The sequence below is a fragment of the Salvia hispanica genome, chromosome 6 (assembly GCF_029641045.1).
Source record: "Salvia hispanica isolate PSC_SH4W2 chromosome 6, Shi_PSC_v1, whole genome shotgun sequence".
Lineage (NCBI taxonomy): Eukaryota > Viridiplantae > Streptophyta > Magnoliopsida > Lamiales > Lamiaceae > Salvia > Salvia hispanica.
This window is the reverse complement of record NC_142697.1, coordinates 32625549-32633470: the sequence shown is the minus strand read 5'-3', so window position 1 is coordinate 32633470 and position 7922 is coordinate 32625549.

Below are 7922 nucleotides of genomic sequence, written 5' to 3'. Positions count from 1 at the left end.
CTCTGCAAGATCACTTCTCCTTTTGTTGTCGTAGAAGTCGAGGCGATGTTAGAGCAAACAAAACATATAAAGCATCAACCTTTGTATTTGCATCTTATAAGAAGAAATCTGAGTTTGTAGTAGAGTTTTGTGATTCGCATAGGCACCTGCATTATGGCGTCATCAGAAATCTGACTTTTGAGAGCAAACTTTTCCCCCAACCCCTTTTACGCGCTGCCTCCATTTCTGATTCCTCTGTTTCTCCTTTTTCATACACACAGCATGAGAATGCCGCCATGTCCTCCTTTGAAAGTCAGTTCGAGTAGCTAAGGATCCATACAGTTCAAGTAGTTTAAACTTTTTCACATTGTAAATCTGTAGGTGCAATAATGTAGTAGCTAAGGATCCATACAGTGGTAAATCCTCAACTATTTGACTTGTTCAATATAAAATTCACCTCTACGTACAATTCCACTCTTACTCTATAACATGCTCATAAATTCCAACTTCACAACATAGTCTTTTACATAATATGTGTTCGCTATTCTACAAGCATCAAAACCCATTATCGCGAATACTAACAGAAAAGGCATATGGTGGACGACGTTTTTCTGTTACCATTGTTGCATAGATCCTCTGGAGAGTAGTCGTTGCTTCAATCATGTTGATTCTTTCATGAGGTGCGGTGGCTAAACATGCCATTGCCAGCTCAAAAATTGACAACACGCATTGCTCCTTTACACATAAATCCTGATCTTCGCTAGATAGCAAAGCGGGTGCAATAGGAACTGATTTTTCTTGTAATTATTCACTTACCCACTCTTTCAACCTCATTTCCCCATCAAACATATCATCTGTTGGCTTCTTCCCTGTAAACATCTCAAGCAACATCATCCCGAAACTGTACACATCTCCATGTGTGGACACTTTCCCTTCCATTCCCAACTCTAACCATTCAACATGCATGATTATCATTCGATTAACCATTGATATTTTTAAAAAGAAAAAACTATAATATCGTTGAAGATGAATAGTTTAGAATTATGCATCACCTGGTGCTGCATAGCCGATAGTCGCCAATGTTTGTGTTTGGACGACAACTTCTCCATCGCCAAACAACTTCCCAATGCCAAAATCACCAAGATGAGCGACCATGTCTTGATCAAGCAAAACATTGTTTGGCTTTACATCACGATGGACAACGGGGAATGTATGGCCATGGTGAAGATATTCCAAGGCTGTCGCAACGTCTATTCCTATCTTCAGTCTCTGGATAAGATCTAGACAATGAATGTTTGGATATAACCATTTATCCAAGCTCCCTTTTGGCAAATATGTGAGAACCAGAGCTTTAAACTCTGGGCTACTGCAACATCCAATAACTCGAACAATGTTTCTGTGTCGAATGCTCCCAAGTATCTCAGTTTCAGTATCAAAGCTCCTTTCAGCTCCTTGTAATTGCAAGTTGAAAACTTTTACCGCAGTTTTCAACCCATCAGATAGTGTTGCTTCAAATACCGAACAAAAAACTTCCTCTTCCAAGAAGGTTGCTCTCACTAAAACTACTGGTTCCCTGCTCTAGTTCTACGTATGAAACTCTTCTATATTCAGTCACCGGTGAAATATCAGTGGGAAGTAGTGGTGATTTCCTCGGTTTAAATTTATTTATAAACACAAGGATGACAATCACCATAGTCACAGCTAAAATCACAGAAGGCACTATAAATATCATCAAGCTTTTTGATCTATGATGATTGTCGGTGCATGGTGGAACTTTGAATCTTATTGGACCACAAAGGGCAAGGTTGTTGGAAAAAGATTGATCAGTCAAGTTACCAAAACAACCCCTGTCTGGAATTTCCCCAACCAATTTGTTGTTGGAAACATTGAAATACTCAAGAAAACGAAGGTCTTCTAATGACTTGGGTATAGATTCTGAAAGGTTATTGTAAGATAAATCCAATGCGTTCAGATTTCTAACATTTCCTAAGGATTGGGGAATAGGTCCGTCCAGCAAATTATTCGATAAGTAGAGAGATTCTAATAACTGGCAACCACCAATTGAGCTGGGGATATTACCTGAAAATTGATTATAGGATAAGACTAGATAGGAGATTGACTTCATATTTCCGATCTGAGATGACAATTGACCATTCAAATAACTTGAGAACAAGTTCAAAAACAAGAGATCTGTAAGATTCCAGAAGTTGGGAGGGATGGTGGAATTCAACAGGTTGTAACCTAAGTTGATGATTCTCAAGGATTGAACTTCACCTAAACACTTTGGTATTGAACCCGTAAGCATGTTTTCGTGAAGGTACAACTCCCCCAAATTATTCATTTGGCAAACGTCGTTAGGATAGACCCTCCCAACTTATTCCTGTTAAGATACATTCTTTGGAGTTTCTTACAATTCCCAATTGCGGGTGGAATAGGTTCACTCAATTGATTCCCTCGCAGATTTATAAGAAGCACACTACTTAAATTTCCAATTTCTGAAGGAATGACACCTACGATGTGGATGTTTTGTGCCCAAATACCCTGAAGAGAAGAGGAAAAGTTACCAATCGAAGCAGGTAGGATACCATTCAGTGAATTGTCTGATACTGCCAAGTACTTCAAATTTCGACATTTAGTTAAACGAAGAGAGAAATGTCAACTCCTGAGTTGAAGATTCCTCTCTGCTCAAATGATTTTGATTGAGCATTAGCTCCTGGAGGTGTCTCATATTACCAAGGTCTGGTATAGAGCCAATGAAGGAGTTACTTCCCAAGTCCAATTGCATAAGTTTAGAAGCATTGTTGATGGTGCTTGGAATTGGACCATTGAGTCTGTTAGACCTCAAATAAAGTATTTCAAGATTGAGGTGAAATCCCCATATTTGAAGGAAGAGTACCTGAAAAGTAAAAACTCATTGAGTGAAAATATGGAAGATTTAACAATGCAGCAGCTTTCGCATGTTGTCAAAAGAAAATGTTCAAAGTGAACAATGGTGAAAAGAATGTTGGTGATAAGCTAAACGTATAAAAAACATAAATGTTGAACTTTCTTTAAACAATATGCCGAAATTGTATAATAAAAGCAAAAATATTGATCACGTATCTATTAATTCATTGTTCTATTGTAAAATAAGTATAACTTATACTCATATTTCCGATTACACATGATGGTGCCGCATAAATAGTTGTAAAATAATTGAAGACGTTTGCATTTGCAATAGTTCTCAAGTGTATAAAGTATTTTGCTCTTGCTTAGACTGTTGCATAGATCACTTGGGAGCTTGATATTTGAATTAGTTTAATTCATTGTTGTAAGAAACAAATCAGAAATTTACTTTGCAAATTAAAATATGTATGAAAGCACAGTGACTATATAGAGCATCCATGTGTGCAGGAAAGTTGATATTTACCCGATAAGCTGTTGATGGCCAAGCTCAGTAATGTCAAAGTAGACATGTTAAATATGGAGGATGGGATATTTCCAGACAAAGAGTTGTTTGAGAAGTCCATGAATTTCAAAGAAGATATGTTCAACACTGAAGATGGAATATTTCCTGTAAGAGAGGGGGACGGGATGCTTAATGTCTCGAGCTGGGGCAGAACTTCGCGCGGCGTGGGGTCGGAGGCTGGGGAAGGGTATTATCCGGCTATTCTCCGGGAACAGCGGTGGGGTCGGCCGAAACCCCCCCCCCCCCTGTTAGGTTTGATATACTGAAAAGCATGTTTCGAGCAAGTTTCGCACGAATAGAATCTTGCTTGTATACGTAAAACTCTACAATCCACTTTTAATCCGATTCAGTATTATTCGAGCAGTCTCGCACGAATAGAATCACTATTATTATTACATTGTGTTTGCTTGTGCATTTATAAGATGTTTTACAAACATTTAAATGCATAAGAAGTAAACAAAGTCTAAGTCTTTTGCTTAGTAGACCGGTTATGGGCGTCGTCCACTTTAAGGTAACACGGTCAGATCTATGCAATGCTTTGCAAAAGAAAAAAAAGAATTTCACAACCTAGATAGGCTTTGGATACCTATCGTGAAAGGTTGCAATGTCAGTCCGCATATTTCTAAGCCTTACTGAAATAAGATGACATTGGTGTGGTATAGCACTGAACGGATCTACAGCAAGACGTGTCTTTATGCTATCTACTGAAAGACTAGGTCTTGATAAAATACTATTTCTTAATCTACATATGTTAGCATTGAGCATACGGTATTGATTATACACTACTTTGACTTATCAAATGGTGCGGATTTTTCGCAACCCAATAATCCTGATATATTGGGTCGTGGTGATTAATATCTAGCGGTGCTAGGATTGCTATTATGTTGAAACGTGCGTGAGGTGAGTCTCGTTTGATAATGTCCTCAAGAGGAGCTCGAACAAGGTTTTATTTTTCTGAAAACTGGCCAGTTGGAGTTTTATTAATCTATGAATAATAAATAAATGTTTTTTGCTAAGTCTACTAGCAGACATTAATTAATTAAGTCCATAGCAAATGGAGCTCGAACAGCTTAATAAGATGTTAATTAATTAATGGACATTTATATCTTAAGCGCGGGAAATAAATAATAAACAAAGTGGAAATCTGGATTACTTGTAATTTCGGATTTGGATGGGGAGAATTCAATATTACTTCTGTAGTGGCTGCTCGTAATATTCCAATATAAGCTTGTATTAAATTGTGGGTTCAATCTAATTAGTAAAAAGCTAATTGGGGGAGCCCATATCCAAAACCTTCCATAGATCCCTGTCTGGGCCCAAAAGGAACTTAATATAAATAGGAGAATAAAGGAGACAGAAATAATTAATTATTATTACTCATAATTTTCGTCCCCCTCTACCTAGAGGAGTTCGAATTTCTCTCCTAATTGGAGAAGGATTTCTTTTGTCTTCTTTATTCGAGTCCTAGTATTTTGATAAGATCACCCCACCCTGATATCGAGATACAGTTCGAGAACCAGAGAGAAGATCCGTGGTCTAGTATCGACGATCATCACGTGGAGAAGGCGCGAGCAATCGACGATTCTTTGGGGAATCAAAATCGGTAACTCTAAACCGTAGAATTAATGTTTTAGGATTTACTTTCTTTGAGCATGAATTATTTGCGTTCTAGCATGCAATTATCTGTTTAACATGTGAATTGATTAATCGCATAATCGGTCAAATAGATCATACGTCTAATTTATTTGTTTTGTACAAGTCTTTCGCTCTGCAAGGGGCACCAAACCCCAGCAATTGGTATCAGAGCCAATTTTTGGCTCTGATTATGTGGATTAATTACATGTTATGTGAATTGCTTGAATGCATGATTTTATTCGCTGTGTCGCTGTGTTTTTGTGAATTAATTGAAGTATGACTAATTGCGATTTTGTCCGCTGCGCCTGCGAGAATCAATTATAAGCTTTGACCTTCTTTATCAATTAATTCATAATACGTGATCATTTATTTGCATGTAATGATTACATGAGTTAAATTTGTGATTACTTGGAGTGTAATTTTCATGCAAATCGTGTGAAAGGATTCAATCATGGCGCAAACTCCATTAGAGGCTGCGAATGAAAAGCAGGCTGGGCGAGAAGGTTCATCGATGAATAGCGGCAGCAGCGGTGACAGGAGAGAAGGATGCCCAAGCCCTTGGGCTGGGGCTCTCTCGACCGGATGTTGGCAGCAGCGACAGCGGGTGCAGTAGCAACGTCGCCATAGCGACGACGATGCACCGGCAGTGATGGCTGCGTGAGACGGAGAGGGGAAGACCAGCTTGATGCCGGCGGCGATGGCGGTCTGAGTGGGAGCCCTTCGTGGGCAGTTCCCGGGCTCAAAAGACAGCGCCCTTCGTGAGCAGCCGTGGTCGGAACAGGCTGGCGGTCCTCGTCCACGGGCAGCAGCGGCGGAGTTTTAGTGGGAGTACGACGACGCAAGATTAGGGTTTCCCTATGCATGACGTCACGACGCCTCGTCCCGTGACTTCGCTCTCCAAAATTAAATTAGGGTTTGTTAACTCTTAGAATTAATTTTGGAAATAATTCAAGATTAATTTACAATTAAGATTTGAATATATATTGTGGATTTTATATATTAAATAAGATTTGATTTTATATTAAATCATGTATTAATTATAGATTCTATCCTTATTTTATGGATTTGTAGGGATTTCATTCCTAGATTAATCCTAGTTAAATTTGGATAATGACAATCTAATTTTTATTTATATCCTATGGATTAATGTGGATTTATCCCTAGACAAATCCTAGTTGGATTTAGATAAATATAAATTCCTAGTTCGATTTAGAGAGTAATAATATAGTATTTTATTCTTATCCAATGAATTTATATGTCTAGATGGATTTGGATAGTGATAATATAATATTTTATTCTTATCTTATAGATTTATATGGATTTGTTCATAGATAAAACTTGGATAGATTTGAATAATTATAATATAATATTATCTTATTCTATGGATTTATATGGATTTATTCTAAGATAAATCCTAGATGAATTAGGATAAGCATTTATATTAATTTATTTTATCCTATGGATTTGAATAGATTTTATTCCTATTAAGACAAATCTTAAATGGGTTAAAATAAGTATTAATCCAATTTATCCTTATCTTTTGGATTTATATCCTAGATAGATTAGGATAAAGATGATATATAAGAAATCCTTAATTAATTGGATTTAGATAAATTTATTTATCTAAGAAATCCTAAGTAATGTTTGATATATTCTAGATGTCTATTCTAAATAGAATTAAGATTTGTACAAATCTTTATTGATTGGATTTTGTTTTTATCTTTTGGATTATGATGGAAGTGTTTCTATCTAGTAATATCATAGTACGATTTAAATAATGATAATCCTAGATCAACGTTATCTTGAATTGTAGGATTTGATTTTATGGAAATAAAATCTAGAATAATCCTAAATGGGTTTAGATAGTCAACCCTATCTTGATAAATCCTAAATAAATTTGGATAATTATTATCCAATATAAAACTTAATTATTTAATTGATTCTCCCTTGACTAGATTAAATCATTGTCGTTAATTATCCTGAGTGTTTAAAATGTCATGCATTAAATAGATTTATCTGTTTATTTGGTGTTTATCTATTTTAAGTGGATTATCTGTTTTATTTGCTTATGTGATAATTATGCAAAAACCATACAAAATGTCTAAGTGATGATTACAACAAGTGCGTTGTATACAGTCTCCATCGGTTGGTCTGTCAAATTTTGTGAAGCTGATTTTCTAATAATATCGCCACCTACAGAGTAGGGACAATAATCCTACGAAAACAGCAAGTTCATAAGGGCGGTCTTCTCACATAATAAATAGAATGAACTAGAAAGTGGTTCCCAATATTATTGCCACCTGCAGAGTGGGGACAATAATCCTAAGGAACTGCGAGTTTCAGGGTTCAATCAGAATTTATGAGATAGCTTGGTTTTGTTGTTAGCACATGAACATTGTTATGGGAGTGTGTTGTAGAAATAAAATTCAGTAATGCTAAATCTGATGGTCGTGCTTAGGAAAGATTAGGCGTATCAACCTCCAGAGGAGGAAGCAATTGATGCGTCGGTGTTGTGACCAGTAAAATTGTCAAAATTTTAATGCGTATCAACCTCCAGAGGAGGATACAATTAATAAATTGTATCCTCCTTTGGAGGTTAATACGCATCAAAAACTTTACAATTTTACTGGTCACAACACCGACGCATCAATATCTTCCTCCTTTGGAGGTCAACACGCCTAATGTTGCCTAAGCACGACCATCAGATTTAGCATTACAGAATTTTATTTCTACAACACACTCCCATAACAATGTTCATGTGCTGATAACAAAATCAAGCTATCTCATAAATTCTGATTGAACCCTGAAACTTGCAGTTCCTTAGGATTATTGTCCCCACTTTGCAGGTGGCAATAATATT